The 21,109-nt window shown below is 38.8% G+C and overlaps 1 protein-coding gene across 4 annotated transcripts in view; it reads left to right on the top strand.

The window, feature by feature from the left end:
- Positions 1 to 21,109, top strand: part of DSC1 (desmocollin 1) — a 361,845-nt gene that overhangs the window by 51,136 nt on the left and 289,600 nt on the right. The window lies entirely within an intron of this gene.

Here is a 21,109-nt window from a genome sequence, read left to right as displayed (position 1 = left end):
AATTGAAAATAATTAGGAATAAAATGGGAGTAAACAGTTACATGGTGCCTTTGGATATTTGAAATATATAAATAATGCATTGCAAAATCAGATCCTTGATAATAATCAGATGACACCTTTCCTCTTGTATTCCTTTTCATTTGTAAGTTTTTTAAAAGGTAGGTTTGTCTAGTGAAAGAGATGATCTTTGTGCAATTTTAATTACTCAAAAATTTCCTCCAGAACAGTCAACCTGCTTACTGCTGTATTTTTATGCACTTCGAAATATTTGGACTCCAACCTAACTTAGGGGAGGGGGCAACCTACTAACACCACTTTAATTTGGTTATGACCCTAGAGTTAAAAACACTTTTAAACATTCCAGACAACTTAAAGAAAGGTTTGGTAGAAGAACAATTTTATCTTTGTAAGTATTTATGCATCAGGTTTTGGAGGCTTTTTAGTTTCAGGAAAATCACTTAATCAGAGTATTTTAGGCAGAAACAATTTTGTAGTCTAAAAGATGGGAAAAAAACCCACCTGGTGAGCAAGATATTCTGGTTTTTTTGTTTGTTTCTTTTCTTAATTGTGTTAAAATATACATAACGAAATTTACTACTTTAAACCATTTTTAAAGCTGAGTGGCATTAAGTATACTCACATTATTTTGCAATCATTACCACCATCCATCTCCAGCAAAATGTTTTTGTAATAAAGTTTTTGTAAACAAAGTTTTATTGAAGAGTTGAGCAGAACCTTTGTGAATAACATTCTAAACTTTGAGAGAGAAAAGACAACAATTTAAAAAAAATTTTTTTTTAACATTTGTTCATTTTTGAGAGACAGAGACAGAGCATGAGCAGGGAAGGGGCAGAGGGAGAGGGAGACACAGAATCTGAGGCAGGCTCCAGGCTCTGAGCTGTCAGCACAGAGCCTGACGTGGGGCTTGAACTCACGAACTACGAGATCATGGCCTGAGCCGAAGTCGGACGCTTAACTGACTGAGCCACCGAGAAGAAGACAAAAATTTAATGAACTTTCAATTCTTTATTTCCCATAATTTAATATCGTGTAGTTCTTCAAAGTATTGGACTAAAGACAAAAGATTAAAAAGATGATAGCACTGAAGTATGATATTCTTAGGCATACCCATAAGTGGCATTGAATCTAAATTCTAGATATGATTGACTTTGTTCTGGTTTACCTTTTCTACAACTCCAGTTCTTTGACAACTTTATTTTTTTAATTATTTTTAAATTTTTTTAAAAATGTTTATTTTTGGGGTGCCTGGGTGGCTTGGTTGGTTAAGCGTCTGACTTCGGCTCAGGTCATGATCTCATGGTCCGTGAGTTCCAGCCCCGCATCGGGCTCTGTGCTGACAGCTCAGAGCCTGGAGCCTGTTTTGGATTCTGTGTCTCCCTCTCTCTCTGCCCCTCCCCTGTTCATGCTCTGTCTCTCTCGGTCTCAAAAATAAATAAACGTTAAAAAAAAAATTAAAAAAAAAATGTTTATTTTTGAGAGAGAGAGACACAGAGCATGAGTCAGGGAGGGGCAGAGAGAGAGGGAGACCCAGAATCCAAAGCAGGCTCCAGGCTCTTGAGCTGTCAGTACAGAGCCTGACATGGGGCTTGAACCCACAGACCATGGGATCATGACCTGAGCTGAAGCCGGATGCTTAACCGACTGTGCCACGCAGGCGCCCCAACAACTTTAATTAATTAGGGCTTAAAAAATGTTAATTGTCATTCATCTGAACACAGATAAGGAAGTATTTTACTTTTGTATCTTGAAATACCAATTATAGATTCTTGATCAGGTGGTATATAAAAGCTGTGGGCACCCTTGTAGAAAGTAAAATACCAGACTTGGCCTGTTGCAGGCTGGCTCCATCTGCTTGTCCCAGTCAAGGAGGATTGTAGAAATCCACGACAAATCCATTGTGCACTCTAAAGGCAGGCAGCACTCTCTCATCTTGTATATGCTCTTGATCATGCTTTAAGCCAACACTTCCTTCTGTTTGGAGGATTTGAGACCTCAGTAAGGTAATAAAATATTGTGTCGTTTGGGACAGATTTGCATGGTGATTGGAAGGTAGTGGAGGTTACTTCAGCTAGGGAGTGTATTTGCACAATGTCTTTGGATTAAGCAGTATTTTCACTTGCCATTTCATTTGTTTGTGAAAAGGAAAGAAGGGAGGATTTTCCAGTGGTTTCTGTTGAGTGGTTATGTTATTATTCTCTGAATAATGTCTTTGGAAACCTAAGCCCAACTTGAAACTGGCTTTTACTCAAGAAGCTGAAATAAAAATGAGGATCATAACAATAATGATCATAATCATTAAAAGGGAGCTTCATTGTATGTGTATGTTGCGATTCAATTGATGTGCCATGTTGAAAGTATAAAAGTTGGACGGTAGGACACATCACAGGTTAAGAAGCTAAAGAAACCATTCCTCAACTTGTTAAAAATTGAACCATGGCATAAGGAGTGAAGCAATAAGAATGAACATTTATTCAAGTGGGCAATGACACCTTTCCTCCAAGGTTTCCATGATGTTTCCATTGCTCATTAACTATAGCAGTTCTATTATTCACCAAGTAGAGAATGTTAATGAGACTTTGCCTTCACTGGCAGGCCTTCACTGGTTTTTGTTTGTTTTGACTGGAAACATGTATGTAATATGTTTTATATGTCAGACATCACTACTTTTTGATATTTAATTGTTCTTGAATATTTACAAATTCATGAATTGAGATATTAGTGCCACAAATAATGCATGCACAAAAGTATACATACATCCCGAAATGGCCTGTGGAAGTTGTGGTCTGTCACTCTTTGTTGTTCAAGGTAATGCAAATCAGACCTCTTCCATTACGATCATACTTGAAGCCTTGCAGAAATGTCAGAGAATGTAATAAATGTGCATCAGTAAAGAGCGGTCTGCACTTTAAGAATTAGTGAAAACAGAACTGCTAATCCAATTTCCTATTAGATAGTGTGTAATGTGGTTCACCATGCTTCTGTGATTTCCTAGAATTATTTCTTTAAAAAGATCTGTGTAATGAAAAGATGCTCAACGTCGCTCCTCAGCAGGGAAATACAGGTCAAAACCACAATGAGATACCACCTCCCACCTGTCAGAATGGTTAAATTAACACCACAAGAAAACAACAGGTGTTGGTGAGGATGCTGAGAAAGGGGAACCCTCTTGCACTGTTAGTGGGAATGCAAATTGGTACGGCCACTGTGGAGAACAGTATGGAGGTTTCTAAAAACTTTAAAATAGAACTACCATACGGTCCAGCAATTGCACTACTAGGTATTTACCCAAAGGACACAAAAATACAGATTTGAAGGGGTACATGCACTCCGAGGTTTACAACAGCATTATCAACAATAGCCAAACTATGGAGAGAGTCCAAATGTCCATCGACCGATGAATGGATAAAGAAGATGTGGTATGTTGGTGTGTGTGTGTGTGTGTGTGTGTGTGTGTGTGTAATGGAATATTAGCCATCAAAAATGAAATTTTGCCATTTGCAATGACATGGATGGAGCTAGAGTGTATTATGCTACTTGAACTAAGTCAGTCAGAGAAAGACAAATACTACATGGTTTCACTCATATGTGGAATTTAAGAAACAAAACAGATGAATATATGGGAAGGGGAAAAGAGAAAAAACAAAGAGCAAGGGAAACAAACCATAAGAGACTCTTAACAATGGAGAACAAACTGAGGGTTGATGGGGACAGGTGGGTCGCAGATGGGCTAGACGGGTGATGGGTACTAAAGAGGGTACTTGCGATGAGCGCCGAGTGTGGTATGTAAGTGCTGAATCACTGAATTCTATTCCTGAGACCAATACTGCACTCACTGTATGTTAAGTAACTAGGGTCAGCATCTTTTTGCTTTGATTTAATCTAATTAGGCAATTGCTTATTTGTGGCAATTTTCCTGTCAGGTAATAAGCCTGAAGGAGGAATCTTCCAAATGCACGGCATGCTCACTCCAACAAAGAGTTTTCTTTAGGGATAGCTTTTCTTTGGTTCCTGTGGTTTTTCCTAAAGTTGAAAATATGGGATCTATTTACAAAATGCATTTGGAATCCATCTAGTTCCCACCTCTACGGGCTTCTGCACTAGCGAAATTCCTCGCATCTCTCATGTAGCTCAGGCAATGGACTGGTCGCTGAGCTCTTGTTCCTTTCTTGTCTCTCACCCAATCCAATTTCTTGTCTCTCCCTTGGCTCCCTCGGCTGCTACTTGTAAAAGGATCATGGCTTCCAGTATACCTGGAACAGAAGCAACACTGCCTGGCAAGACCTATAAGGAACTGCCTGATTGATTTTGTTTTCCCTTCCAACCACACCCCACACTCCATCCCTCTCACTTGTGGCTTCTTTTGTTCTCCAAAAACCCTCAGTTATCTTCCTGCCTTAGGCCTTCACTCAGTTTCTTTCTCTCCTGACTGGCTTCTTCTCATTCATCAGGTGGTTGCTTATACAACCTTCTCAGAGAGGTCTTTACTTCCTACTCCCCACACTTGGGCACTCTTCTCCCCATTATTATTATTATTTTTTTTTTTATCAGCCATTCCAGTTTGCTTCATGTATCGGTCTTAGCACCATATGTTAAGCTGCTTTTTATTGGTTGGATTGCTTTTATTGCCTTTCTCCACTACTTGGCTGTGAGCTCTATCAGGGAGGAATCATGTCTGTTTCATCTCATAGCATATCCCCAGGACGTTCCGGGGTGAACAAATGAATATATCTTTAAAAATTTTGTGCAAGTATACGTGCTGGATCAAAGGACACATACAATTCAATTTTTTTAATAGATCGTCGTCCAAAACACTATACCAATTTGCATTCCTACTGACAGTGTAAGAAAATACTGGTCCTTCCTCCCTGTCAGGCATAAAGTTTGTCACAGATAATTCTTTTCTGCTTCTTTTATGAGAAAATAGTAGTCTTATGGAGAAACATTTTTTTATCTCTGTTAAGATATTTAAATGTTATTTAAATTCTAATAATTTATTACATTATAATAAAATAAAGTTAAGATTCTGAATATAGCAATCTAGGGAATTGGATTCAGAGATAGGTGAGTTCTGGATCTTGGTTAGATCCTGAGGACTTGGCATCCTTCCTGGATCTAACATCATCCTGTCTTTTCACTATCTCAAGTGATATGATGATAAGATAGGAAAGGAAATGATAAAACAAATATGCAGTCAAATATTAATTTACCATACTCTGTTGTATCGTTGTGATCACTTTATTTGTATATTTTAATCTTCCTTTTGATGATAAATAGCACATTTCACATATGTCCTCAAGTATTTTTATTTATTTATTTATTTTTGTTTTGTTTTAGAGAGAGAGAGCGGGGGAGACGGGCTAAGGGGGATAGAGAGAGAATCCTTAGCAGGCTTCATGCCTAGTGCAGAGCCCAATGTGGGACTTGATCATGACCTGAGCCAAAACCAAGAGTTGGATGCTTAACTGACTGACCCACCCAGGGTCCCTTGTCCTCAAGTATTTTTTTTATTACATTTTTTTAAATGTTTATTTTTGAGAGAGAGAGACACACACACAGAGTGTGAGTGGGGAAAGGGCAGAGAGAGGGAGACACAGAATCTGAAGCAGGCTCCCGGGTCCTAGCTGTCAGCACAGAGCCTGATGTGGGGCTAGAACTCATGAACCACAAGATCATGACCTGAGCTGAAGTTGGATGCCTAACCTACTGAGCCATCCAGGTGCCCCTGTCCTCAAGTATTTTTAAGTATCATGGGAGCTGTATGTTTTGTTTTTCTAGCAATTAAATTGTACCGGTATTATTGGTAATTCCTAAGGAGGGAAAAAATTGTGATTGTTCTAGCTGAAATGTCAACCCGCCACTCCACCTGTGGGAAGAAATGTGGGGACTGCTCCACCAGCTTCCCGAACCACGTGCCGCACACAAGGCGTGACTGCCAGTGGAAATGGATACACTGCATCTAAGCTCCCAGTTATGCTGCAGACACTAATCTGCAGAAAGATGGAATCTGAAAACAGCATGGAACATTTAGGAAAATGATCAAGGATTTCAGGAATGACTCTAGTTGAGAACTACTAGCTCTAGTGTGGTAAGGAAGGGAGATGCTTCTAAAAATGAGCAGCCTTTTTATTCTTCAGGGTCAGTGCATTTCTCTACTACACTCATGTCTCACCAGCTTTTTACCTAGTGAAGCATCATGCACTGATACTTTTATGATTAGTAAGTTGCAAGTAAAGTTTGGAAAACCTGTAAAGCTTGTACAACTTCCTGTACTGTGCATTTTACAACTGGTGTCCTGATGAGCTACAAAACCTTCTGAAAAGATTAATTAAAGAGAACAGAAACTTCAAGTTTATTTTCCTGCTGCCATTTCTCCGGGGCAGAATAACTTTCGTATCACTTGGATCAGTTTTGTGTTCACATAGTACTTAGGGAAGCACTGAACTTTCAGTACAAACACATGAACATGCTTTTTCTTCAGTTTTGGGCATGTCTAATTGACCCTCCTTTGAATAAACACCATTATTCTATTCACTGACGTTAAGAAGAGGATCAGGTATTACCAGTACCTGAGCTGGTAATAAATCCATGTCTTAGATAAAAATGTTTAGCCTATAGAATTTTTTTCTGTTTTTTTCTGTTGTATCACATTAACTTTTTTGAACATCGTTTCAATTTAGTTTCCTTTAGTGAATTTTCCAAAGATTCCTTTGGGTTCATTTAGGTTGAACATTTCTCAAAGCATCTTTGCAGTGTGCATTTATGTTCTTTGATCCAGTGCTGGCGCAGCTGTGGTGTATGCTTATTTCTGAAAGAACACACCGAAAGACATTAAAGGTAGAGAAAACTCTGACTTATTCTATGAGTCACTTTGGGCTTCATTTTTGATGTGTTAGACACAGGCCAATTTTACAGATGTTTGTGCATGCTGACTAACTTGTGAAACGTGGTGATTTAGCATTAATCTCTGATTCTCCGATGTGAAGTCGGGATTGACAGATTCTCGAAACACCTTTTGATTTCTTTAGACTTTGAAGTGATGCAATTTATAATACTTTGGGTTGGTTAGCCTACACTTGAAGGAAGTGATTTCTTCTTATGAAAATTACTCCAAGTTTCACTATATTGAAGTTCCTCAATATTCAGTTGGTCTGTTGAGGCTTTCCACTTTTGGGGGGGGGGACTGTATTTTGAGAGGGAATGGTATCTTTCAGTATTTTCAAATTTATTACCACACATTTGTCCATAGCACTTTTTTAAAAAGAAATTTTAAGGTGGGTTTTTCTAGAATAAATAAGTAACTATTCTTTACCTTAATAAGGATCTAGCAAGTAAAATGAGGTCAATAATCCAATCACAGTCTCAGAAACTGCAAAAACTTTCTTAAGAATGCACAAAAGAATATTAATGAAGGGCATAAAGTAAGATCTAAGAAAATAGAAAGACAGTATTATGTTCCTGGATGAAAAGAATTCGTTATAAAATGTCTTTTTCTCAAAGAAAAAAAATTAATGCAGTTCTCAGGCTTGATTCTTAGTTTATGTGATGGATAAAGACAGAGGAGTTCACAAAAAAAATCTTAAAGTCCATATGGAAGAAAATATGTCTTCAACAGCTAATGAGAGAATGATTAGGAAGAATATTGAAGGGTCTTGTCTTATCCAATATCAAAAATAACCATAATGCTGCTTTTATTACCAAAAAACAACGGTTAGATGCAGTTCTTGCTTCTGGACTCATGTTTTTATATGAGGGGGATTCAGCTACAGGAAAGCTGACCTTATTCTGCATCTCTCCTGTACTCCTATTTGTGGGTGTAGAACACATAATCTGATTAATGAACTTGGGAAAAAGAATTATACACAATGGATTCAGCCTACCGCCCGCCCCTACCTCTTGACTTTCCAGCCAGGGTTTCCTCTTTTGGAGAAACTTCCAGCTATTGGCACGACACCTTTTCTGTTTTTCCTAGCTATAAGCTCTCAGGAGCAGGCTCCATCCTTTGGTCCTGGTGGTGGGGGTTGTCTGTGACAGGGTGGGTAAGTTTAATTCTGGAGTAAATATTAGGGTACTCATCATGACTGCTCATTTCAACCACATCATCCACATCTACGTTGTTACAAATAATAAAACTGGTACGTATTTTTGTGTATGTGTCTCCTCTACCTTATTTCTCAATTGCTTCTGATATAAGGAGGTGACTAAAGTTGATTCCCTAACAATTTAACAAATATGGGGTGTTCTAGGAATAGACAAATAGAATACAGAAAATAGAATATTCTGCAGACAATAAAAAGACTAATTAAAGATATACCTATTGACTTAGAGATGTTTGTATGAGGTAAGAAAACAGCAAGACATCAAATGGTGTGTATAATATTGTTACGTGTATGTGTGTATGTCTGTGTGTATGTGTGTATGTACGTATTACTATAAATGATTATTTGAACATAGGGAAAAATATGACACACAAATACTACGCTGTTAGAATGGATTTTCATGCAAGAGAATACTAGCCTGGGTGGCTCAGTCGTTAAGCGTCAGACCTCGGCTCAGGTCATGATCTCGCGGTCTGTGAGTTCGAGCCCCGCGTCGGGCTCTGTGCTGACAGCTCAGAGCCTGGAGCCTGTTTCGGATTCTGTGTCTCCCTCTCTCTCTAGCCCTCCCCTGTTCATGCTCTGTCTCTCTCTGTCTCAAAAATAAATAAACGTTAAAAAAAAAATTTAAGAAAGTAGGGATTTTACAATTTGATGTTTACACCATTTGGAAAAAAACCTGGCCAAAAACATGAGGAGTTATATATAATTACTGTTTTAGGGCTTTGTCTAGTAACAAAATTAGCATGAAATACTGAGTTATTGAATTTTTTTGAGTCATGCGTTTTTCCCTAAATAAGAACAATGTGGTCTGAAAACACATGAATCAGCTATGCACATGCTGTTGAAGGTGTTGGGGAATTGACCAACTGTGTGCATTTTTTTCTGGTGTTACTGGTAGAGATGTGCACTTGAATTGAAAGAGATGGGGCAAAAATAAGGAAAACCATTATTTTTAGTAGCAATTTGAAATGAAAAGCCCAAATAGCATATTTAATTATTTTGGATATAACATTCCTAATGCTGAAGATAGAGGGAGAGCATTGCCTTTCTGGCAATGAGCATCAATAAAAAAAAAAAAAAAAAGTGATGTTACTAGTTGCATGGGGATTTATTGGCAATTTCTAGAAGCACGAATGATTTAAAAAAGTAATCCTTTGTGTCTTGGTTGGGGGGGTCTGGCCTGGAGTAGGTGGGTAGCTCCTTGCAGATGACAGTGGGAGCAGCTGCCCTCATCACCAAGTCCAAGGGGACACTCTTGGAGCATCTAGTCAGCTGTGAGCCAGCATCTCCATTCAGTGGTTCACAAGGGTAGACAGTGGGGCCTCTAGGCGTTGGCCTCAGGTGGGTGACTCCATTGCAATTCAAGGAAGTCCTGAAACAACAGGCAGTCCAGGAAACAACACATAGCTCAAGAGAGTGGGTCTTCTTCACAAGGTCTAGACCACAAGCTTCAAGAGGGCAGGGGCTGCTTCTCACCTGGTCTGCTGCTTGGCTCTCAATAGCCACTTGTTGAGTAAGTAAGTGGATGGATGAATGATTGGATGAGGAGGTAGAGATGAAAGGAATTGAATTGTGATTCTTGAGGGGAGGGGCCAAGATGGCAGAACAGCATGGAAGTTGTTTTTGCATCTCTCATCCCTGAAATGCAGCCAGATCAACGCTAAACCATCTTGCACTCCTGAATTGTGATTCTTAGTTTAGCTCCAGACTGAGCAGGAAAGCCAAATAAAAGCTAGAGGACCTGGTAGGGAATGAACAGCACCTAGTAGGGATCCCTAAGGAGGCTAGCTCATTGAATGCCTAAACACACTTTCATTTCAGGCAGCAGGGGAACTGATATTTACTGAGTACCCTCTATGTGCTTAAATGTGGTACTATTTTCTTTATATTGTTTATTTAATTATTTTATTTATCCAAACACCCTGCAAGGAAGATATTATTAACCCCATTTTGCAGAAGAGACAACCAAAACTCAGTAAGTTTTTCAAGACCCTAAATACTATAGCTGAGATTTGAACCAGATCTGCCTGACCTCAAAGTTTATGCTTTTCCCACAATCCCAAGACTCTAAAAAGAAGGACATAAGGCGATGTGACTTCATAGAAGTTGAAAGGTACTGTACTTGCCTATTTTGTCTTCATTTTCTTCTTAATAAAAAAAAAACTAACGTTTTATTATTATGTAAGTAGTAAACATACATTGTAGAAAGTTAGAAAATACAAGCAAGCAAAAAGAAAATCAAGTCACCAAATTTTGACCACCAAGAGATTAGTTCTATTAACAGCTTTCAAATACATGCCTCATTTGGAAAATGAGGCTAATTTCATTTTCTTTTCAGGTGTTTGGGAAAATCAAATGATATAAACAAATTCCTAGCATAACATAGAAGTACGTAGAAGGTAAATATAAGTTTCCTTTCCTGCTTGAAATTCTTCCACTTACTTTTCTATTTACATAAATTTGATTTTTTGTTTTAGACAAAAGGAGATTCAGCTGTACATGCTTTCTTTTTAAGTTTATTTATTTTGAGAGAGAGAGAGAGAGAAAGAGAAGGAGGGGGAGAGAGAGATGGGGAGAAAGAGACAAGCAGACTCTGCACGGTCAGAGCAGAGCCCAATGTGGGGCTCGAAATCATGAACCATGAGATCATGACCTGAGCCGAGATCAAGAGTTGGATGCTGAACCGACTGAGCCACTCACATGCCCCCACCATTTTTAAGTTTATTGTGCATGCTTTTTGTCACTTGCTTTTTACCTATGTGTTCTCTGCCTTTCCATGTCAATAAGCATTATCTTTTCTAATACTCAGTCCATATTCAAATTTCCTCAAGTAAGCCAAAAAAAAAAAAAAAAAAGCCTTTAGAGGTGATCTTTCCAAATTAGAATCTAACTCAGGACTGCATTTCCACCTTAAGTTTATTTTACTCTAGTAGCATCCCCCACTGTTTTAAAATGGCACTAATTTGTTGAATAGGCTGAGCCAGTTATCTTATAAAATGTCCCACTTTTGGGTTGGTCTTGTGTTAAACTTGTCTCCCTATCCTTGAATTTCTAATCCCTTGTGTACTGTATCTAAAGGTGTGTCAGATTCAACCCAAACATTTTTGTCCAAAACCTGTCCTATGCATTTCAGGTACCATCTCTGACCTCCCAGACTAGCTGGGGCTCTGTGTCTGCATGCCCGTACATAGCACTTGGGTAGAGCTTTCTTAAAGATTATGCTGAAGTATTTGCTTAAGAGTTGATCCCTCTTACTATTCTGTAGCGTCTCCAAGGGTGGAACTGTGTCTTGTTCCTCTTTGTAGCCCCGGTGCCTTGTCTGTTTATGGAAGATACTCAATAAATATTTGTTGAGATAAAATGAAATCAGTGGACTGAAAGTCAGCAAAATGTGGGCTGGGAATCATGCATCTGAATGTTACCTTGAAAGGACAGATTACGGAGTCTGGGGGATAAGCTAAGATGAGGTTCAGAGATTCCAGGTCAGGCTGTGGGATGCAGACAAGTTTCAGTGTCTGACTAAGTTCTTGTTTTGTTAGCAGTCAGAAATCCAAGTCAGTGAGAGGGACAAGCAGTCTAAATAAAAGCTGAGTTTGGCATTTAGGATTGGCATGAGAACAACACTAAGAAGAAGGAGAAGGGGATGGGGAAAGGGAAGGGGAAGGGGAAGAGGAGGAGGAAAAAGAAGAAGGAGAAGGAGAAGAAGGAGAAGGAGGAGAAGGAGAAGAAGAAAAAGAAGAAGAAGAAGAAGAAGAAGAAGAAGAAGAAGAAGAAGAAGAAGAAGAACAGGAACAAGAACAACAACAAGAACAACAAGAACAAGAACAACAACAAGAACAACAAGAACAAGAACAAGAACAACAACAACAACAACAACAACAACAACAACAACAACAACAGGAATGGAGTAGAAAGTAGGAATAGGAATCAGATCAGGCAACTAGTCAGTTCATTGGCTCCAAACCAGGAAATGACTGTCTCTCCTAGAACAAGGGCTACATCTGCTCTCCCTTGTGTGGGTTTCCTGGTGAGGTCAGAGATCAGGTTGGGCAGGTGTGGCAGGTTCCAGAGCACAGCGGGCATCTTAGGGCTAGTGAGCCAGGACAGGCTCCAAATCCCTTTTCAGGATATGTGCCTCCTCCAACCTGTCTCTCTGGATGCTGCCCACTCTCTCCTTTCCTGTTCCTTTCCCTCCTTCTAATCCTTCTCCCTCCTGCTTCTTTAGATTTTCCCCCTCTCTCTGACTATCCATTCTTTCTTTTCTTTCCATTATTTCCCCCTTTTCTCTTTCCCCTCTTCTACATAACCTCTGGGCAGAACGTAGCTCTGAAATGTGTGTTAGTCTGTTTATCAGAGGAAATTTTATGTTGTTTTTTCATTAGAACAAACCCCTGCATTGTTTTCTCACTCTTACAAGAAGAGCCAACTAAAGAAACAACCAAAAAGGAAGATCCAACTAATAAAATTGCTTACTGTTCCTTTAAATTTTATTAAACCCCACTCCACTAGAGCATGAATAAAAGCAAGCTATTGTGTATGTCTGGTGAGGGTGGGAGCAGTGGATGCATTGAGCCTAGCTCCCAGCCCCTAGCACATCCAGAAAGATAGCACAGGGAAAGGGAAACAAAAATCTCAAGGAATTCTCGAGGTTCTTTCAGAAAACTTATTGCTCAGGGTACAATAGTTCACTGCTCTCCAAGAGGCTTCATCCCTAACTTTCTCACTTGACCATAAGACCTCCTGGGGATTATATACATGTAGTTTTACTTACAGAGGATCCTCCAGAATTGGTTTCTTCTTGAACAGAATGCCTGGAATGCCTCAGGTCACTTTCATTTTAAGAAAGATTTAGTGTCTAACAGGGATTATCTTGCTAAGCAAGAGCAGTTAATACAATTTCATACCCAGGGACATATGTTGTTCCAGAAACTCACATTTTGAAGGTGGTAGCCATGAAATCCAGAGAGGTAAGGGACTTGCCTACCATTGCCTACTATTAGGCATCTAGGTTAGGATGATAGCATCTAGGTTAGGATGATAGCATCTAGCATCTAGGTTAGGATGATAAATTGCTACTGAGCAGAGATCATGGGCACATGTCTCAACATCTATAGAGTGCCATCTATTTCATACTCTAAAAGATGAAGATCAAAGCAAAGATTGTCAAAAGTGGGGTGTTGTAGATTCTGGGTCTGAAGTTCTCTCTTGTCCAGCAAAAGAGTGGGATGCAGGATTGAAAATGCGAGAAAGGCTAATATCCGAGAGGAGACAAGAGCCCCAAGTAAGGGTTCTTGCTTCTCCTTGCTCTGTTTTTATTAAGATCAGAAGGCTTACCAGTGTGATGGACGCGCACAAAGAGATGATGAAACCATGAACATTAACTCATGGGCGTGGAAAAAGGGGGTCTTGGAGATTTACAGCGTTAGGGGTTTGGGTCAGTACAAAACAAGATTCTGGTGCTGGGTGGAAGGTTGTTTACAGCAAACATGAGGCTACCTCTGTTTACCTGAACTGGTCTAGGGGATAAGAAAGAGCATGCTACCTCAGGGTCAACAAGGCACCTTTATTTTGCTAATTAGATCTGCACTGGGCAACTTTGCCCTGCTGTGGTCTAAAGTCCCATTTTCCTGTTTACCTATTTTGGTCCTTCCTTCCTGCGAAAGCAGCTTTCTGCTATTGTATTAAGTTGGGGGCATTTCTGCCCTGAATACCTAATCTTGTTTACCTCATCTTGGATGTTTTCATCCTGAGATTCCCTATTCCTATACCTTTGGCCTATACTGGGGGCCTTTGTGCGGTTTGCTTAATCTTGGATATTTTCATCTTGAGATTCTCTATTCCTGTATCTTTGTCCTATACTGGGGACCTTTGTCCTGTTTACCCAATCTTGTTTACCCAAACATGGGTGTGTACATCCTATGGCTTTCTAATTCTTTATGCCTTGTTAACCCATCGATGCAAGCTTGGGGAATTCCTAAGCTTATTCCCCACAGTGGAGTTTGCTAGGTTCAATTTAATTGAAGATATGATGCACCAACAACCCACTGGCTTTTCTCCATGTAGACGAATTATCTTTCATTAGTAATAGTTATAATAGGTCTATGGTAGGTAAGGATCAAGTGCTCATTTTTACAAATTCTTCTGTAGTCTTCCAGGATCTGATAACTTCCTTGTTTTCCCAGTGTTTTCCAGGAAGAGGTATTCTTTGTAAAAGATCTACCCAGGGCTTATTTTCATGTGATGCAAATAATACCAAGGGCACTAAGGTATCTCTCACTTGCACTGCTTTTGCTCTGCTCTAAGAGGCACTGCCCCTGTCTATTGCTCTGAGCTTCCTCATTTCTAGCACTAAAACCCTTCTTATTTCTCTTGCAACTTTTTCAGCATTTGAGAACCTGAGGACATTTAAGATGATCTAGTCTAGTAGTTTTCAAACTTCTTTTAACCATGGTCAAAAATATGGTGTGTGTCACCAACCAATGCACACATACTCTTACTATGTGTGATGTACTCTATTTCCTTTTCCTTTTTGTTCTGTTTAATTCCATTAAAGATGTTCATCTAGACAGGTATACTAAGTTGACTTAATGACCCATCATTAGGGAGTATGACCCATAGTGTCATAGGGAGTATATGCCATAGAAAAACAGTGGTATAATCCAATTCTCTAGTTTTACAAATAAGCCAAGTAAGGTAAACAGATTTAAGTGACTTTTCCAAGAATTTGTCCTAAATGTGAATTCTCAGTACAGTTATTCAGAGCTGCAAGCCTTTATAGGTAGAAGGTGAATATCTAATTGTTTTTACCTCCTGGTAAGTTATTAATACATGTTTTTTGATTTTATGATTTTTCTTTTAGAAAGCCAGATTCTCCCATAATCTACAGCTAGTAGAAGAGATAATTTTGAAAACAATATTAAGAATTGATTGAAGAAGGTAATTTAATAAACAAGTATTCATTCCATGGCATTATTGAGTGTGTAATATCTACGAGGCACAGTTTGAGCCTAGAGATACAAAGATGAATGAAATAGTGGTGGAATCTTGAATCAGGGTGTGCACATAGGCAAAGAAAGAAAATGACTAGTTCATTTCATGTTGTGAAGGATTTTACATGACTCACTAGTTACGTGAAATTGACAAATATTTTAATGAATACCTACAATGGTGACTGTATTTTCTAAAACTCAGCTTGTCTAAGAAGAATGAGTATGTCAGTGGATAACAGGGAAATGATTTTAATTAAGACTGAAAGGGATGGTGATAATAATTGTGAACCTATCCTGGAAATCCAGGAAGTATGGTTACTATTAATTATGCACCCAACCCTAAGAATCGCCAACTGCTTCAAATGACAAAACTCATTATAAAGCCGTTTTTATTTTGGCCAGATTTTCCAGTTGACAATGGGATGGACGTTTTTCTCTTTTATGTAGTCACTGCTCATCAGTTTGTCATGGAGCTTAGTGGTTCCAACTTCAGATTTCACTTCTCAGTCTTTTTCCTGTTGAGCTACATGCTTTTCTGTCTTAGCTGAGGGCACTTAACAAATAAGTTGCCAAAACATGCAATGAACTGAACACACCCTTGTTTCAGAGAAAGGACACCCCTTTTGATTCCATGTAAACCATCATTCCTAAACCAGTGGGATTTTCTGTAGTCTTTTCTCCCTTCCCTTTCTTCTGCTCTCTAGGGGAAAGAGGAATCCTAGAGGAGTGTGCTGCCTTCTTGACCTTCTCGGTTTTCCTTTCTGAAGTAGCCCATGGTGTAGGGCAGAAAGGCACTGTTGACTTGGTGAGAGACTGGGAGAGGCTTGAATTACAGGAGGGTAGGTGTCCTGTTTCCTCCTGTTCCACTAAAGAACTGCTCCCTCTTTCAGATTCTCCTGCTTGCTTCCTCCCAATAGAAAGCAAGTCTACCATCAGAAAATCTGAAGATTGAGGGAAGACACTAAGCACTTAAACCAGTTGGTTACCAGAATATGGTAATGGATTTTTCCTTTCCATTTCTTTAGATAATCACTTATTTTTCACTGATACATTTTATGAAATTGGGGTGGTGGAAAAGTGTTAAGGTTCCACTTGATTTTTTGTAGCACTTGCTGTGTGATATGGTCCTAAGGTACTGCTCAATTTTAGCATCCAGTGGAAGCTCTTGGCTCTAGCCACGTTGTGAAGATTATGCTGTTGTTGAATAGATAACACCCATCAGCAAGAGTTCATGAATCTTATTAGCTTGTGATATACGTTTGAGGGGGAGGTTTGTTTGTAATTGTTGTTAAAGTGGTTACTGTATAAGCCGAATGTTCCCTCCATGCCCAGATCTTCCATCCTCTCTGGTCAAGGGTTAACACAAAACATTGTATCTTAGTTTTTCAACATCGTTTGTCATGGTAGCTTCTCTCCTGCCAATATCTCAGTGCAGGTGAAACAGAGAATGTAAATTCCCTAAGTTACAGGAGGTGGGTGAGCAACATTGGTTTGAAACTATGGAAATGGAGAAGATCAGGAACAAGCTAGTACTTGAAATGCACACATTGTGGAAGATTAGTCATAGTTTAATGTATTCCAGACAGTGTAAGAATATCAATTTTCTTTTTTGAAATTAAGAAGAAAGACAAGCATTAAGTGTCATCTCAGGATGGGATCTACAATCATCATGTCAGATCATGCTTTATCTTTGCTGGGAATAGTTTTTTTCCTCTAAAGCCCATGTTTAAATCTAAGGATCTTTCTTGGTGGATGGTGAACCTAGTTCTTTCAACCAGCTGACAGGTGGTACTTTGGAGATGCCAGTGTGGCATTGTAGTTTAGGTTTTCTCTTACTCTTTTGTGAGGAGAGATTTTTTTTCAGTGTTCAAATTGTTAGATGGTAATTTGGTACTTTCTTAGAAAATTATAGCATATAATTTTCGTTCTAGGATTACATTATACATAGATCAGAGCTGAAGACATAGATACATTGCCTTCACTCGAGAAAAATGAGTAAGTTCTAGGGCCATCAAAAATAACCTGGTGAAATTTAAGCCTTGATAGTGGGGAGTATCTATCTAAATATTCTTCTATAATGCTGGCATCTTAACAAATGAATATGTATCATAATAATGTGATACATTTCTTGGATCCATGGTCTCTGTCACAGTACTGGAAGGGAAACTGGAACTTCAGAAGTTGAACAATATATACTATGGCTGTGATTATTGCACTTTGGTGTATAAGGTATTTTTACAAACATTCAGGACTATCTTGTTAATGTGTTGTAATATACAGTTTCTTTAATTTTTTTTAAATAAAATTTTTTTTAATGTTTATTTTAGAGAGAGAGAAAGAGAGAGAGAGAGAGAGAGACAAGAGTGTGAATGGGAGTGGGGCAGAGAGAGAGGGAGACACAGAATCTGAAGCAGGCTCCAGGCTCTGAGCTGTCAGCACAGAGTCCAATGTGGGACTGGAACCCATGAGATGGGAGATCATGACCTGAGCCGAAGTTGATTGCTTAACCGACTGAGCCACCCAGGTGCCCCATAATATACAGTTTCTTAAGTGCATAAGTTTGTAGAAATTTAAATTCCAATGGAAATAATGTAAAATGCATGTAAAGTTCCACATCATTATTTACAATATGAAAAGAGTGGAAGAAACCTCAGTGCTCATTCATGGCATGAAATATCCCTTAAAATACTTTCATAAAGAATTTTAAATATAAAGTAGGCATGAGATTTTATATATCATAATCTCAACTTTAAAATGAGATGCAGTGGGGGCACCTGGGTGGCTCAGTCGGTTGAGCAACCGACTTTGTCTCAGGTCATGATCTCACAGCTCGTGGGTTCGAGCCCTGTGTCGGGCTCTGTGCTGACAGCTCGGAGCCTGGAGCCTGCTTCTGATTCTGTGTCTCCCTCTCTCTCTGCCCTTCCCCCACTGTTGTCTCTGTCTCTCTCAAAAATAAATAAACATTAAAAAAAATTAAAAAAAATAAAATGAGACGCAGTGAGTAAGACTGTAGAGAAAGGATATAGAAGCTAGGTTTAACAGTCACGAGTTTGGGTTTCTTGGGCGTTAACCTGTCAGCTGAAGGGTAGAGCTGGGGAAACGTTAACTGAAAGGAAAACTATCATGGTGCTAGCAGAGGTTGTCTCTGGGTAATTGTATATGATTTCTGTTATCTTTTTGTATTTCCTAAATTTTCTACAATAGCTATACCCTAATTTTATCGTAGAAAATAATGAAAGCTGCACTAATAGCAAAACAAACAAACAAAAACAACAAAAACCTTAAAATCTTAACACTGACCTATTTCAAATTTTTCATTTCTCTCCCTTATAAATGTAGAAAGCATTTTATTCTTGAGATGAAAGTTTGGGCCTTAGTATCTATATTCTGCTCCTTTAGCAGATAGTCCTCCCGGGAGACACCTGTTTCAAGGGCATGTACTGGGCTTGATGGCTTGAGGTTGCAGTGCCATCTTTGGGACATGGCTGGCATAGCTGGTTGTCACCATTTGTTGACGATGTGAGATACACAATTATAATATGGTTTTGTGATAGAGGCCGCTAATACGGGCAGTTAATTGGTCCATTATCCCAAGGATTATGATGAGTGGATGAAACTCCAGTCATTCTCTCACTGTCTTGGTTCATTGAAATAGCTTCCTCATTGATCTCCTATTAACAGCCTCATTGTGCCCTTTGATCTGTACCAGAGCAAAGTTCACAAGTGATTTCTTTTTCTTTTTTTTAAAAAAAAATTATTTAAATTCAAATTAGTTAACCTACAGTGTAGTATTGGTTTCAGGAGTAGAACCCAGTGATTCATCTCTTACATAGAACACCCAGTGCTCATCCCAACAAGTGCCCTCCTTAATGCCCATCACCCATTTAGCTCATCCCCCTGCCCACCTCCCCTCCAGCAACTCTCAGTTTGTCTTCTGTGTTTAAGAGTCTCTTATGGTTTGCCTACCTCTCTGTTTTTACCTTATTTTTCTTTCCCTTCCTCTATCTTCATCTGTTGTGTTTGTTAAATTCCACATATGAGTGAAGTCATATATTTGTCTTCCTCTGACTGACTTATTTCATTAGCATAATACACTCTAGTTCCATCCATATTGTTGCAAATGGCAAGATTTCATTCTTTTTGATCGCTGAGTAATATTCCTTAATGAGGAAAAACTGAGAGCTTTCTCCCTAATGTCCAGAACATGACAAGGATGTCCACTCTTACCACTATTGTTTAACATAGTACTGGAAGTCCAAGCCTCAGCAATCAGACAAAAAAAGAAGAAAGAAAGAAAGAAAGAAAGAAAGAAAGAAAGAAAGAAAGGAAGGTTATCCAAATTAGCAAGGAAGAAATCAAACTTTCACTCTTCACAAATGACATGATACTCTATGTGGAAAACGTGAAAGACTCCACCAAAAAACGGCTAGAATTGATCCATGAATTCAGCAAAGTCACAGGATATAAAATCAACATACAGAAATCAGTTGTATTTCTATACACCAATAATGAAGCAGCAGAAAGAGAAATCAAGGAATCAATCTCATTTACAACTGCACTGAAACCCAAAGAATACCTAGGAATAAACCTAACCAAAGAGGTAAAAAGACCTTTATGCTTTAAACTATGGAAAGCTTATGGAAGAAATTGAAGAAAACACGAAGAAATGAAAAAACATTTCCATGCTCATGGATTGGAAGAACAAATATTGTTAAAATTTTGATAGTACCCGAAGCCATCTACACATTTAATGCAGTCTCTATCAAAATAATACTAGCATTCTTCACAAAGCTAGAAAAAACAATTCTAAAATTTGTATGGAACCAGAAATGACCCCGAATAACCAAGGTAATGTTGAAAAAGAAAATCAAAGCTGGAGGCATCACAATTCCAGGCTTCAAACTACATTACAACATTTTACTCATCAAGACAATATGGTAGTGGCACGAAAACAGACACTCAGATCAGTGGAACAGAACAGAGAACCCAGAAATGGACCCACATACATATGGCCAACTAATTGTTGACAAAGCAGGAAATAGCATCCAATCAGCAAATGCTGTAGGGAAAACTGGACAGCAACATGCAGAAGAATGAACCTGGACCACTTTCTTACACCATACACAAAAATGAACTCAAAGTAGATGAAAGACGTAAACATAAGACAGGAATTTGTCAAAGTCCTAGAGGAGACGACAGACAGCAATGTCTTTGACCTTGGTTGCAGCAGCTTCTTACTTGACACGTCTCCAGAGGCAAAGGAATCAAAAGCAAAAATGAACTATTGGGATCTCATCAAGATAAAGAGCTTCTTCACAGTGAAGGAAACACAAGTGATTTCCAATTCGGTGTTCTCCTTTAAATATTTCTGTGGTTTTCTTTAAGATAAAAATAAGAAATCCTTAGCATGTCATACATTTTAGGCTTCTGACTTCTTGTCCGTACAAACTTCTCTCCAGCCTTACCAGATTACTTCCAGTTTTCAGAGGAGCTCATCTCTTTTTCCATGTCCCCTGTTTCTCTGTTTCTCTCCCATTCTAGCGTGCCCTTCCCATTTCTTCATCTGGCTGTTTCCCATGGGTCCTTCCAGACTCAGGTGAAAGGCCACTGCTGAGAAGCTTTTCCCAGCTCCACTCAGCCCCCAATCTTATTTATTCCCCTGGGTAACACTTGTCATACTGCATTTTAACTCTTTACTTCTTCCTGCATTGAATTGTGAGGTCCTTGGTGTCAAGGACCTTAGTTCACCTCTCTACTCCTAGCAGTTAGCTCACAGGTAAATAGTGAAATGATCAAACATCATTGAATGAATGAATGAATGAATGAATGAGCTTTGGAATCAGGTCACGGTGTTCCCGTAACTTTTCTTTCTCTTAATTTTCTCCATCTATAAAGGAAGATCATAGGTGGATTAAATAAGAATATGTTTGAAAAGCAATTAGCATAATGGCTTGGGTATAATAACAAAGAAACATTTGGTTTTTTATTCTTCTCTCTTTACAA

The sequence above is a fragment of the Panthera onca genome, chromosome D3, assembly GCF_046562875.1.
Source record: "Panthera onca isolate mPanOnc1 chromosome D3, mPanOnc1 haplotype 2, whole genome shotgun sequence".
Lineage (NCBI taxonomy): Eukaryota > Metazoa > Chordata > Mammalia > Carnivora > Felidae > Panthera > Panthera onca.
Note: the sequence above shows the minus strand (reverse complement) of the source record. Positions and strands in the feature narration are given on the sequence as shown.